A 14429-nucleotide genomic window follows, 5' to 3' on the forward strand; every position below is an offset into this window, starting at 1 on the left:
ACAAAATAGTCAATGTGTGTTAAAATGATGAGAGGCCTCGATGTTGTTGTTGTTGTTGTTTTTGTAGTCATCTAGCGGAGTATAGATGGCGACCACGGACCTTTCTAGACAGTCCAGTGGAACACTAGCAGGTTCGCAACTTGTAGGTGTTGGTGAACTATATGTTCATTGGTGTACTCCATCCCCCTCATGGTTGCCTTTTGGACATGTATGGCTGAGGAGTCCCCTTAGCAGTAGTGTCCATCCCGATGATATTCCTTAGGCTAGGTCTCTTGTGATAGGTGTTTATGGACGTAAAGTCAGGATAACGAGAATGGGTAATCAGGGTTATTGTTGATTGGTGAACTTAATAAGTTTATTATTATTGTGGGTTGAAAACCCTATATGCTCACCAGGCTCCCAAGCCTGGCCCACTCAGCTTTTTATGTTACAGGTAGTGGACCCCGAGTATAGTCGGATGATGATGAGAGATTTTTGGATTATAGGCCAGTTGTTGTAAATAACTGTTGTAAGGCTTATAATGTCTTGCTTATGCTTTTGATCTGTATCGGAACATGACATCCCGAGGTTTTAATATAAAAGGAAATTATATATTTCTTAAAGAAAGGTTTTGATAAACTTCTATCATGTTTTGTTTTGGGGACCAATTCCGCAACATCTTTTAAAAGGATTTCTCTGATTTTATTTTAAAAGAATAAATTAAATCGGTCTTTTCTGGCCGAAAAATTAGGGGATGTTACATTCGGCGTAGCCTGAAAAATCATATTTAAATTCTTAAAAGGAAAAAATTCTTTAGAAATTGACCAAATTACATGTCTGAATTTGATGTTTATGGTTATGGCAATGCACTTTAATTGTAATGTTTATCGAATTTCTTTGCAGGTTGCTGGTACATATAACAGCTTATTGTTGTTTTTGGTTTTACAGGGCCAATATGAAAAGAGCCATACAAGCCTCCATGGGGGTTGGTACACCGAACAGAGTCAATTCATAAAGCTACTATACAACATGTTTTAATCAAGGAGTCACATCATGTTGTGATAAAACAAATATCATGTGGATCATTTATGTTGAAATTTACTGTATTAAAAAACCAAATTGCTCTTATATAAATATTTAATATTTTTATTTAATAAGTTTATTTCAAAACTCTAAAAATAAATCTAACTAACACTTTTTTATTAAAATTTCACCTAAGATATATCACATTTTAATGTGATATGTATTTAATTTATGTTCCCCGCGTTTAACGTGGGTCATAATCTAGTTAAATATTGAACTATAATATACATTCTTAGTAGTTGTTTATAAAATTTAAATCACAACTAAATAATTTATTTTTGCTTCTGCAAAAACTAGATAATATTAAAATTATATATGTTTTAAAGTGTTCTGGTTTTGGAAACCAAATTATAAAAATTGATCCAACTGAACTGTAATTGGATCGGATCGAACCAATTCATCCAAACGAACACCCCTATTTGTGATTGTCAAAACTCTTCATGTGCCAATCTGTTCCTTTTTCATATGGTCCTACATCTCTTCTCATTTAAATTTTTTATGGGCGTGCATCTCTTCTCATTCCTTTATATCTATTTCTATTTATGCTTGCCAATCGTCCACCTAAACAATGTTAAAACAAACATAACTAACTAGTAAAGAATAAATATAACGAAACAGCGAGGTACTTACTCGTTTCACCAAACAATAGATTTATGCAAAACATGTTTTAACTCGTCTTTTCTTAATTAAACTTTCAAAAGGGTATCGTTGTCTTTTTGATAAATTAAATGTAATGTAATAAAAATATATGTAACAATATGGTGTTTAAAACACTTCAAGTGATGAGGTTTTTATTTATAAGGAAAAAGTATGTGTCAAATCCAAATGGGAGGACTAAGAAGTAATTTAGCGCAATCTTGTTCAGTGAAATTTAATAGAGAGTTGAAGCTCTCACCTTAAGTTACCAAAGGGTAAGACCTTTTCCCTCCTATTTCTCGGATTGAGCTTCATCATAGTAACATCGAAAAGTTCAATGTTCATTAAGTAACGAAATCAAAAGGAATCAGTTGGCAATGAATAGATATTGCCAATAAGGGTAAACTTGTAAAGGGGCAAAATGGTAATTTCACATTCCTAGTAAGAACAATAATGGTAATTGTGACCCTACCAAGTACTTACATGAGTGCAAGTAGTTATAGAGGTCATGCGATGAAAATAAGGGCATTTTAGTCATTTATATGTGTATCATAATACTCTTAAAGAGTGAGCTTTATGAAATAGTTGATACACATTATAGTAATCTTTCTGACAAAGTATAATGTCGGTTTAAGTAATTTAAGCCATGTATTTGAGTATTTTGACAAAATGGCAAAATGGAAAATTTTACCATTTTGAGTGTTAACCTTATGGCTTAATAGATTAAGTTACATAATAATCTAGTCAAAAGTTACTTAATGAGATTGTGAACCTTTTTATACATTTAAGTGCATATAAAGTTCATAAAAATTAAACTTAAAATGATTAAGTTGTGATCATTTGAAGTTAGAAGGAATATTGAAAAACTAGAATGGAATGTAGCAAGGGAATGTATTGAATGTAGGTTATGCGGTAGGTACACATGATGAACACGACATGCCGATAAATTTGTCATAGAATTGTGTTGTACAATGTTATTATCGAAATAGGTAATTTGTAACACCCGGTTTCGAATCGTTCCATTATTTGGGATCGTGGCCCGAATATTAGTTTTCATAAGGCTTCGGGCCCTGGGGGAAGAGAGAATTAGACCCTTTTTGGATGTGGGTATTATAGATTAGGTGATCCGATAGTTCGGTTGTGTTTCAGAGCCCATGGGTATAACTATAAATTGGCAAGTTCGGCCTTTGTGAAGTTTTTGTTTTTGTTCGGGAAGTCTTAAGATGAGGATGAGTTGATAGAAGTCTAGAGCTTCTCGTTACCTTTCCGTAGATATAAATAACATCGAAGTGTCTTTATGAGTTGAACGAAGGAGTTATGGTCGATTATAATTTAAGTGTTTTGGAGCTTTGGCTAGTACACGGGGATGCCATAATCAATAAATAGCTTGATAGCTTAAGTGTCTTTATGACTTATACCAACCAATGAAGTCCCTAGTTGTGTAGTCAAACCATTTCTCTAGACGATTCATCAGACAAGTTGGTTCTTCCTGATAGTTGTGGACTAGGATTTTTTTAGAACGATTGGGATGGGTATGTGTAGGTGTAATTTTATAGATATCTAAGTTATGATATATATATATATATATATATATATATATTGGTTATAGTTGGCTTTTCAGGTTTGATAATTATAAATTATTATCGTAATAATATTATGGGATTGAAAACCATATGTGTCTCACCAGGTTTTCCAAACTAACTCACTCGATTTAAATGCATCACATGTAACAGGGTTAAAGTGTTGAAGCTTGTTGAACATGCCGAGTGATTAAGAGACAACCTACAATAGTGTTCAAGACCATTAGGTATGTTATGTATTGATTATGACATCCTTAGAGTTTTTGTATTTTAGAGCAATATATTTACTCAGAGATATTTTAATAAAATGAAACAGTTTCCACAAATATTTTACTATACGGGGATTTTCCGCAAGCAAAAATACTATGTGTAAGATGAAAGGGACCATGCACTCACTTGAAAAGGTGGTGATTCCGAACTCAGACAGCGCTTCGCTTCTTAAAAATAATTTCCTTCAACAAAACCTGGTATTATTACCAATAGAGTTTAGTCTATTATTCGCCTAGACTAATTAATAGTCTAGCTATTATTACTATTATATAAGCGTTAAACAATACTTATATAACCCAGAATAATAGCCCAAGTACTTATTATAAGTTCTTAATAACGTTACTATAATTAAATAAAAGCTATATTAAAAATAGTGTAGGCGTAGCTCACTTACAAAGAGTTTTATAGAAAACTGGGCTTTTCTTGGAGCAGCGTTCCTGAGCCGAAAAGCTCTTCTTCTAGGAGTCGTCGAGCACTATGGGACTTTTGCCTCGTGCTAGGGAGGTTCCCTAGGCTTTTCGAGAGGTTTCGGGGCTACGGAGAGGTTCTAGAGAGAGTAAAGAGAAGAAAGAATGGGAAATGTGTGAAAAATGAGGGTGGGAGAGGTTCTATTTATAGGGTGAAATATGACTGAACTTGGTGCCACATGTCACCATCTGGTGGCAAGACTTGGGGAGAAAGCAATGGCCAAGATTGTGTCACATCACCCATTTTCGCACAGCACACTTCCGACTTCTAAAATCAGTAACTTTCACATACGAGCTCCATTTTTGACGTTTGTTATATCCACGCGTAGGTAAAAATAGGATCTACAACTTTCATTTTGAATCCGTTGGCTAATTCTCGATCGATCTTAAATTTAACATTATGAGAAGATTATACTGTAAAATGTCCGCGTAAAATTCATAACTTCTACATACGAACTCTGTTTTCGTCTGTATTTTTACCGTTGAGTTCCTATTAATGAGATATTCAATTCTCATTTAGGTCGCGTAGGCCAAAAACCGCTCGATCTAAAATTCGAGTTTCGGGTTGTGCACTTCTAAGCCAAATCTTAGAAAATTCATAACTTCTTCATACGAAGTCAGATTTGGGCGTTCTTTTTTTGTATGTTCTTGTTTTAACATATAATAAAACTTTTGTTTATATTTATAAGGCTAAAAAGTTCTCCATCATAAATTCACTATTTACGTCTCCCGGTGTCGTGTCAATTTTGTCGTAAAACTTCGACGGACCATAACTTCTTCGTTATAACTCGGATTTCGGCGTTCTTTATATGTACGAAACCCTTGAGACGCATTCTACAACTTGGTTAAGATTATTTATTCTAAATAATATTTTTTAGAAAATTCGTTTTCGACCCCTATTATCTCTAAATTGACTAGCCCGGATCTACGAGCATTACAGTTATCTCCCCTTTAGGATAATTACGTCCCGGAATCATCAACGAAATAGGGCTCACATGATGACTTCATACGTAATCTCTTCATACTAAGTAATAACTGTAACTTTGATGTTTCTTCGAACGAGTATCTAACTCTAAGACTTCATGATTGCAGGCGGTGCTCGATCTTGCACTTGCTCCCTATCTCACGTTAGACTCCAAATTATGACCTTCAAGTCACAATCTCGATCCTTACTGGAGACTGCTTCTTCTTCTTAACAAACTTAAGGAAAGATATTTTATTACTACAATGGACCGATGTGTCATATTCTAATGACTTATCATCGTATGTTCCCATGATTAGACTCAGGCGTCTTAGAGTCTTCCAGAACAAACTATAAATTTCTTCATGTTCTAATCACATCTTAAAATTTAGCATTTCTAGCTACAAGCAACTATCGCGATACCTCTACCAATCGCTTCGATTATCTTTTATTTCAATCTTCTGGCTTAAGTCAGATGCTACATCAAACTTGGTTCTCTGAACCACGTAACATACTTATCGTAGTCGGACTCAGTTCGACATGACCACTAGGGTCGGAATAACAATCATCCTCTTAGTCATTATCGAAACGATGGTAACGACATATTTGAATAAAATGATATCAATTACTAGCTTCTTGGTAACCTTGTGACTTTCCCTGATCCAAGCGTGAGTCCTGTGCTTTCGGTAGTATAGGCCTCTACTACCATTCACACCTACTCATACTTGTCCCAAGTATTATCTCGCAGTTTTCCAAGTCACCATACACAAAAATCATATAACAGTTTAACACACCAGATAACAAAACAATGGTTTTATTATTTCTTGAAACTATTACATAGGTGTTCAAGTTGACCCTAGACTATGCCTCTAATAGGCTACATCATATGATTTGTAACACCGTAAATTACAAAACAATTTTTCGCATTTTATAAAAATATAATTCATTTAATATTCATAAAAACATCAATGTTTGAAACTCAATCCATGCCATATAAAAATCCCAAGATCTCATAACATAAAAATCTCGTGTGTGTGTACTGATCAAGCCGGCGTTTTCCCACGGTCATCACTAGTACCTGAAACAAATAACACCAAACACTGTAAGAACAAAGCTTAGTGAGTTCCCCAAAATACCACACATAACACATATTAGCCACTCGAGGCTATAACTCTGTGGGTCCATGGACCCTACTCTGTGAACCCTCTGGTTCTATCTCTGTGAACCTTCCGGTTCCATCTCTATAAACATGCACAGCATAAATCACATAGAAATAATGCAGTACACCACATAACATATAACATACAGATACTCTGTCACATAACTCTGATTACCTACTCAAGGTAAAGTATAGTGAGAAGACTCACCTCGCGTATCTCGATAACTCGCAAATCCCGGAAATCACTCGCGCTCGATCCCACGAGCTATAATCCTCCTATAACATAATATATCTCTAATTAACACTTTCATAACTAAGGTTGACTAACCCTATCAAGTCAACACTGGTCAACTCTAGTCAATGGTCAACGGTCAACTTTGACCGGACTCGGCGAGTGCACTAGAGCGACTCGGCGAGTCTATACGTGTTCACTGACTCCCTCGGATTCTCTCTTGACACGTCGAGTACTTCCCTAACTCGACAAGTTCCACCTGGCATGAATCGCGGGGCCACCACGACTCAACTCGCCGAGTCTCAAGAACAACTCGGCGAGTTCCGGCTTGACTCAGCCCCCTATTGACTCTCCCTGACTCACTGGGTCATCCCCCAACCCGGCGAGTCTACTCGCTGAACAATTTACGTGAAACCCCAACCCTACTCGCCGAGTCTCAAGAACAACTGGGCGAGTTCATGCCATGCACAAACTCTATAGACCTTCTAAGGTCAGATCTGCTTCCCCAAACCATAGATCTGGCCTTCCCAAGCATGAATGTCACGTAAAGTTCTAAACTTGATGCTTGTATAACCCCCACAAGGCATCAAAAGGAGATTTGGTCCCAAAAATGACAACCTAGGTCCAATAACTCCATAATAACCCAAAAGCTCCAAGGGTTAGGGTCTCTGGATCTCTTTGAGTCCAGATCCAAGGCACAAACTCGAAGAGGGACCATTTGCTTCACATAATCACTCTCCAAAGGGAGGGGGGGTTAGAAAACCTTAACTCTAAAGATCAACCCTAAAACTGAAGGAGGTTCGAACTATTACCTCAAAATGAAGCCTCTGGACTCTGGATCTGCTGGAATCTCACCTCATTCTTGCTCTTGCCACCTTCTTCTTGCTAAACAAGGAATACAAAGGCCCAAAAGTGACTTCCTCTCTCCCAAAACGATTTAGCTCTCTTAGGGTTCTCTCAAGGGACTGGTAGCCGCAATGGGAGGCTATAAGTGCCCTTAAATAGGCTCCAAACCCGGGGAATTAGGGTTTCATTAAACAGCGTGGACTTGTCGAGTCCACTTTTGGACTCGCCGAGTCCAGACGCGAACCCGTGCCCATAGTCGCGATCATACTCGGCGAGTTTGAGTTCAACTCGCCGAGTCTCCTCACAATCACCACAATTATAAGAATGAATAATACCTGGGAATCCGGGTTGTTACAATTCTCCCCCACTAGAACTAGACTTCGCCCTCGAATTCTCACTCTACAAATAACTCCGGATGCTGCTCGCGCATCTCACGCTCCGGCTCCCAAGTCATCTTGGACCCCTTCCGATGTTGCCACTGAACCAAAACCAAGGGTACCTCCTTGTTCCTCAGAACCTTGATTTTCCGATCTCTAATTGCCACTGGTCTCTCAGCATAATTCAGGCTCGCATCCACCTGAATATCCTATAATGGAACCACTGCCGACTCGTCGGCTATACACTTCCGCAATTGCGACACGTGGAAAGTGTCGTGAATCTACCCCAACTCTGCTGGCAATTCCAAATGATAGGCTACCCTGCCTACCCTCGCGACCATTCGGAATGGACCAATATATCTGGGCCCCAACTTGCCCCTCTTCCTGAATCGAATCACTCCTTTCCAAGGAGAGACCTTCAGGAGCACAAAGTTGTCGACCTGAAACTCAACCTCGGACCGGCGTCTGTCCACATAACTCTTCTGACGACTCTGAGCGGTCAACAACCTCTGTCTGACCTGCTGGATCTGCTCTGTCGTCTGAAGCACGATCTCTGTACTGCCCATCACATGCTGTCCAACCTCTCCCCAGCAAATGGGGGTCCTACACCTCCTCCCATACAAAAGCTCAAAGGGCGGCATACCAATGCTCGAATGATGGCTGTTGTTGTAGGAAAACTCTGCCAAGGGCAAGTACACATCCCAACTCCCCCCAAAATCCAACACACATGCCCGGAGCATGTCCTCGAGCGTCTGAATCGTCCGCTCACTCTGTCTGTCTGTCTGGGGGTGATATGTGGTACTAAAATGCAGTCTAGTACCCAACTCCTCATGAAACTTCTTCCAGAATCTGGAAGTGTAACGTACATCCCGGTCTGAGACAATCGAGATCGGCACTCCATGCCGAGATACCACTTCCCTCACGTACATCTCTGCTAACTTCTCTGCGGAGGAGCTCTCACTAATAGCAAGGAAGTGGGCGCTCTTCGTCAACCTGTCCACAATCACCCAAATTGCATCGACTCCCTAGCAGTCCTTGGCAATTTGGTGATAAAATCCATGGTGATCTGTTCCCACTTCCATTCGGGAACCTCCAACGGCTGCAACTTACCATGCGGTCTCTGGTGCTCGGCCTTAACCTACGGCAGGTTAAGCACCTCTCAAAAAACCACGCAACATCCCTCTTCATATAGGGCCACCAGTACTCCCTCCTCAGGTCCAAATACATCTTAGTGGCCCCAGGATGGATCGAGAATTTCGACCGATGAGCCTCTTCCATCAAAATGGTACGCGCCCCTCCCACAAACGGTACCCATATACGCCCCTGAAAAGTCATAAGCCCCCGACCATCGCTAACAAACTCCGATACCAACCCAACAACTCGCTCTCTCTTCTGGTTCTCCGATCTAACGGCCTCAACCTGTGCTCCACGAATGTTGTCCAACACCGGAGCCATCACGGTCAATCGCAAACATGCACCTCGCAATGGGGCGCTCTCCGCCCTGCGACTCAGGGGGTCGGCTACCACATTAGCCTTGCCTGGATGGTACAGAATCTCACAATCATAGTCCTTGACCACATCCAACCACCTCCTCTGCCGCATATTTAGGTCGGGCTGATCCATCAAATACTTCAGGATCTTATGGTCCGTGTATATCATACACCGAACCCCATACAGATAGTGACGCCAAATCTTGAGGGCGAACACCACTGCCCCCAACTCTAGATCATGGGTGGGATACCTCGTCTCATGAGGTTTCAGCTGCCTCGATGCATATGCTATGACATGCCTTCTCTGCATCAGCACCGCTCCCAACCCCAAGATAGATGCATCACAGTATACCACAAAATCCTCCATCCCCTCCGGGAGGGCTAACACCGGGGCTTCGCATAACCTTTGGCGAAGCGTCTCAAAGGAGGCCTGCTGATCGGGGCCCCATGAAAAAGCGACACCCTTCCGGGTCAACCTGGTGAGTGGCACTGCGATTTTAGAGAAATCCTTGATAAATCTCCGATAATAACCTGCCAACCCTAGGAAACTCCTGATCTCGGAGGGTGACCTCGGCACCTCCCAACTCATCACCGCCTCAACTTTGGTCGGGTCGACCAAAATCCCTTTCTGGTTAACGAGATGACCCAAGAACTGGACCTCTCGCAACCAGAAATCACACTTGGAGAATTTGGCGTAAAGCCTCTCTGATCTCAGAAATCCGAGGATCTCCCTCAAATGCTCCTCATGCTGCTCTCTAGATCTCGAATATACCAAAATGTCGTCGATGAATACGATCACCGACCGATCCAGCATCGGCCTGCACATTCGGTTCATGAGATCCATGAACACTGTCGGGGCATTGGTGAGCCCGAAAGGCATCACCACAAACTCGTAATGCCCATAACGCGTCCTGAACGCTGTCTTCTGGATGTCCTCATCTCGCACCCTCACCTGATGATATCGAGACCTCAAATCGATCTTGGCGAACCAAGATGCTCCCTGTAACTGATCGAACAAATCGTCGATCCTCGGCAACGGGTAACGATTCTTGACCGTCAGCTTGTTCAACTCCCGGTAATCAATGCACATCCGGTGTGAACCATCCCTCTTCTTGACAAACAGGTTAGGCGCTCCCCACGGCGAGCTGCTCGGCCGAATAAACCCCTTTCCCAGCAGCTCCTGAAGCTGCGAGGATAACTCTTGCATCTCTGGAGGTGCAAGGCGATAAGGCACCTTAGTGATAGGTGTGGCCCCCAGAACCAAATCGATACTGAACTCCACTTACCTCACAGGAGGCACACCCGGCAACTCCTCTGGAAATACATCGGGGAACTCACGCACTATCGGAACCTCCTCAACTGACCTCGGCCTCTCGGAATCCACTCGCGTATCCATCACATAAGCCACAAAACCCTTACAGCCCTGCTGAGGACACTGCCTCACCCTAGCGGCCGAACAAAACGCTGACCCATAACATGTACCCTCGCTGTACACCGTAAGGACTCCACCACTAGGGTCTCGTATGGTCACCAGCTGTCGCTCGCAGTCGATAACCGCACCGAATCTGCTCAACCAGTCTATGCCCACAATGACACAGACATCACCCATCTCAATAGGAACCAAATCAATCGGGAACTCAACACCGAAAATCTAGAACACGTACCCCCAGAGAACCTCCGTGGCATATATCACCCTCTCGTCAGCTATGGAAACTCTCAGAGGCCGACTCAATGCCTCACGACTAACACTGATATGCTGACTAAAAGCCAAAGATACAAAAGACTGACTCGCACCCAAGTCAAATAACACCAAGGCAGGTACAGAATTCACAAGAAAAGTACCTACGCATAACATAATATAAGCGTAATATCTCAACATCAAAATAAATACACGAAAGAATACATACCAGCCACGACATCGGGCACTGCACGGACCTCCTCCGCGGTCAACTGAAAGGCTCTCCCTCGTGCCCTCGGCGCCTCGGCCTTCACTGGCCGACTCTCGGTAGCTCTGATGGCGGCAGGGGCAGATCCCTATGGTGCTCCCTGAGCTGATCCCCGCAACTGCAGACACTCCGTCTTCCGGTGTCCGGTCTGGTTGCAGTGAAAACACACTGCAAACCCCTTGGGGCAGTCCTTGGCCATATGCCCCTCCTTGCCACACTTGTAGCAAGATCCAGCTCTACATACTCCATCATGACCCTTGCCACACTTTCCACAAGTACGGCCCTTCTGGCTACCCGCTTTGGGGTCAGCGGGCTTGGCCCGCTTGGCTGCCGGCTGGGAATGTGCTGGACGCCGATCCCTCCCCTGAGACTCTGCCTCCTCCGTAGCCTGAGTCTCTAGCTCGATCTCCCACTTCCGGGCATTTGCCTGAAGCTCAGCAAATGTCCGGTACGAGGAATTCGCCACGAACTCCCGAATGTCTCACCTCAAAATACTCAAATATCGGCTCATATGTACCTGCTCAATGGACACGTGCTCAGGGCAGAACATCGCCCTCTCGTGGAACATCCTGGTAATCACCGTAACAGACTTAGTACCCTGCTTGAGGGTCAGAAACTCCTGGCCCAAACGCTCCCTCTCCACCTGGGGAACGTACTCATCTCGGAACATGGCAGTGAACCTCTTCAAGGTCACTGCCGCAAGCTCAGCAGGCGTAAAGTGCACCGTCACAAACTTCCACCAGTCCTTCGCTCCCAAGCGAAGCTGGTTCAGCACGAACCGAACTCTCAAATGCTCAGGAGATGAGCAAGTGAAGAAACACCCCTCTATGTCAGAAATCCATCTCATAGCCACCACCGGGTCCTGGGTCACATCAAACTCCGACGGTTTTGTGTTGCTGAACTCCCGGAACAGCAACGCATCACCACCCTGCGGCCTCGCGGCAGCAATAGCTGCGGTGGCCGCCGCAACAGCAGCCTCAGAAAGAGCAGCATAACGCTCGTCAAAAGTCTCAATCAACGTGGTCTTAATAGACCCAAACATCTCTGGTATCTCTGCCCTGATGGCCGCAGCCACCTCCTCATGGATGATCTGGCGGATCTCCTCATCACTGGCCCTACTGCTCTCAGGCATAAGACGTGTCCTCACCATGATCTACCTCTGAAATACAACATACGATAAATTAGAATCCATTCGAGCATACTCACACTCGACAACTCATTCCTCCTTGATCCTTGGCATTCCAAAGATTCTTACTTGGGTTGTACACCGCCCCGGTGCTTTCAGTAGTACGGGCCGAATACTACTGTCCGCACCGTATCAAAATACACCCCAAGCCCTCCTCTTCGGATCCCAAATTCCAAGTACTCTATTATGCATAATCCACTCTCTAGCAGATCTCTCATAAGTCCCTCGTTGCTACCTACTCACTCTCAAGCATCTCATAGCAGCTCACCTCTCCCTAGGCTAAGGCATCACAAATCAGGCCACTCTAGTCCTAATAGGAGTACCTAGCCTACTCTAGCATGAGAATACATCATATCCATATCAATATCACATAACATGAGGGTATTTTGGGAAATCACCGTTCGGGCGCGGACTGATCATACACACAAATCTGCTTTGTGTTTTTCCAAAAATCTTTTACTCTTTTTGAAAATACTTCTCAAATCCTCAGTTTGAGTTCAAATACGCCCGAAGGTGTACTCGAATCCCTCAAACCAAGGCTCTAATACCAACTTGTAACACCGTAAATTTCAAAACAATTTTTCGCATTTTATAAAAACATAATTCATTTAATATTCATAAAAACATCAATGTTTGAAACTCAATCCATGCCATATAAAAATCCCAAGATCTCATAACATAAAAATCTCGTGTGTGTGTACTGATCAAGCTGGCGCCTTCCCACGGTCATCACTAGTACCTGAAACAAATAACACCAAACACTGTAAGCACAAAGCTTAGTGAGTTCCCTAAAATACCACACATAACACATATTAGCCACTCGAGGCTATAACTCTGTGGGTCCGTGGACCCTACTCTGTGAACCCTCTGGTTCTATCTCTGTCAACCTTCCGGTTCCAACTCTATAAACATGCACAACCTAAATCACATAGAAATAATGCAGTACAACACATAACATATTGTTAGGTTTTATACAAACAATCTTATGTGTGCATGCAACCCTAGTTGGATCTATGTTTTCACTATAAGACATACAACTTTATGAAAACAAAATAAACCCTGGCATGCTTCTATAATTTTTGAAAATTACATAGAAGTGTAGTAGACATACCTCTGTTGTTATATAGCAATAACAACTAGTTTCCTTGATCTCTTGAACTCTCTTGAACTTTTGAAAGCAAGCACCACAATTGTAGTGCCTCTAATGGCTCACAAACACCTTGAAGCAAGAAGGCAACTAAGAGAGAGAAGGGAATGATGCTAATTTCTGCCCTAGGGTTTCCTTGGAATCAAGTGGCCTCAAATTGAAGCATAGGGCATGTATTTATACTATAGGGTGCTAGGGTTTCAGTCAAAACCCTAATGGACAGCTTAGCCACCAAGCAGCCCAAGGAGCCTTATGGAATGAGGCCTTTGGACGAAAATATGATGATCCTTCATCATAATTTCGTTCCCCCTTAGTCCATTAGGTTTCCTAGCCCAAAACTCAACTATCACACATTTGACAGTTTATACCCTTTTATTTAATTAATCTCTTTTAGTCACCAAATTAATTCCTAATTAATTTATAACTAATACTAATTAAATAAATATGATTTCTCCTTTAATATATTATTCTTATAATATATTAATAAATCATAATATCTCCTCTCTCATATCAAATTACCTTGTCAAGTTGCTTTGGTGAAGGCAACCCAAAAGGACCATGCACACTCGGGTCAAGTATATACCAAATATGGTTACTGACTTAGACACTAATCCAATAGTCTCCCACTTGGATAAGTCTAGTAACTATATCTCACGTATAACTTCCGTACCCGATAGCAATCGTAGCTTTCAATAGCCGCTGTCAACTCTGACCAATAATCTGTCCTTCAGATAAGGGATCGTATAATCCTCTGTTCTAGATATCATGCTAACAATACTTATTGTCTAGCATTCTATTTCTTGATTTCTGATTTGTTCGACATAGAACTCAGTTGAACACATCAACTTTATCCTGACCGGGCCCGGCACATAAGTCAAACCAAATCATCAAGTGGCCGAGATATCGCTTTTATCCTCATAGAATAAAAGGAACAGAAAACGTTGACTAATATGCCTTTATCATTTACTAGTTAAACCACACACAATAATACGTTTTATAACATCAAGTTACTGATGCGTTTTCGCATTATCAATGTATAATCAACTAGCAAACAATAACCATATCTCTAG

This window comes from Lactuca serriola, chromosome 2 (assembly GCF_051521515.1).
Source record: "Lactuca serriola cultivar US96UC23 chromosome 2, Lser_US96UC23_V15, whole genome shotgun sequence".
In the NCBI taxonomy this organism is placed as follows: domain Eukaryota; kingdom Viridiplantae; phylum Streptophyta; class Magnoliopsida; order Asterales; family Asteraceae; genus Lactuca; species Lactuca serriola.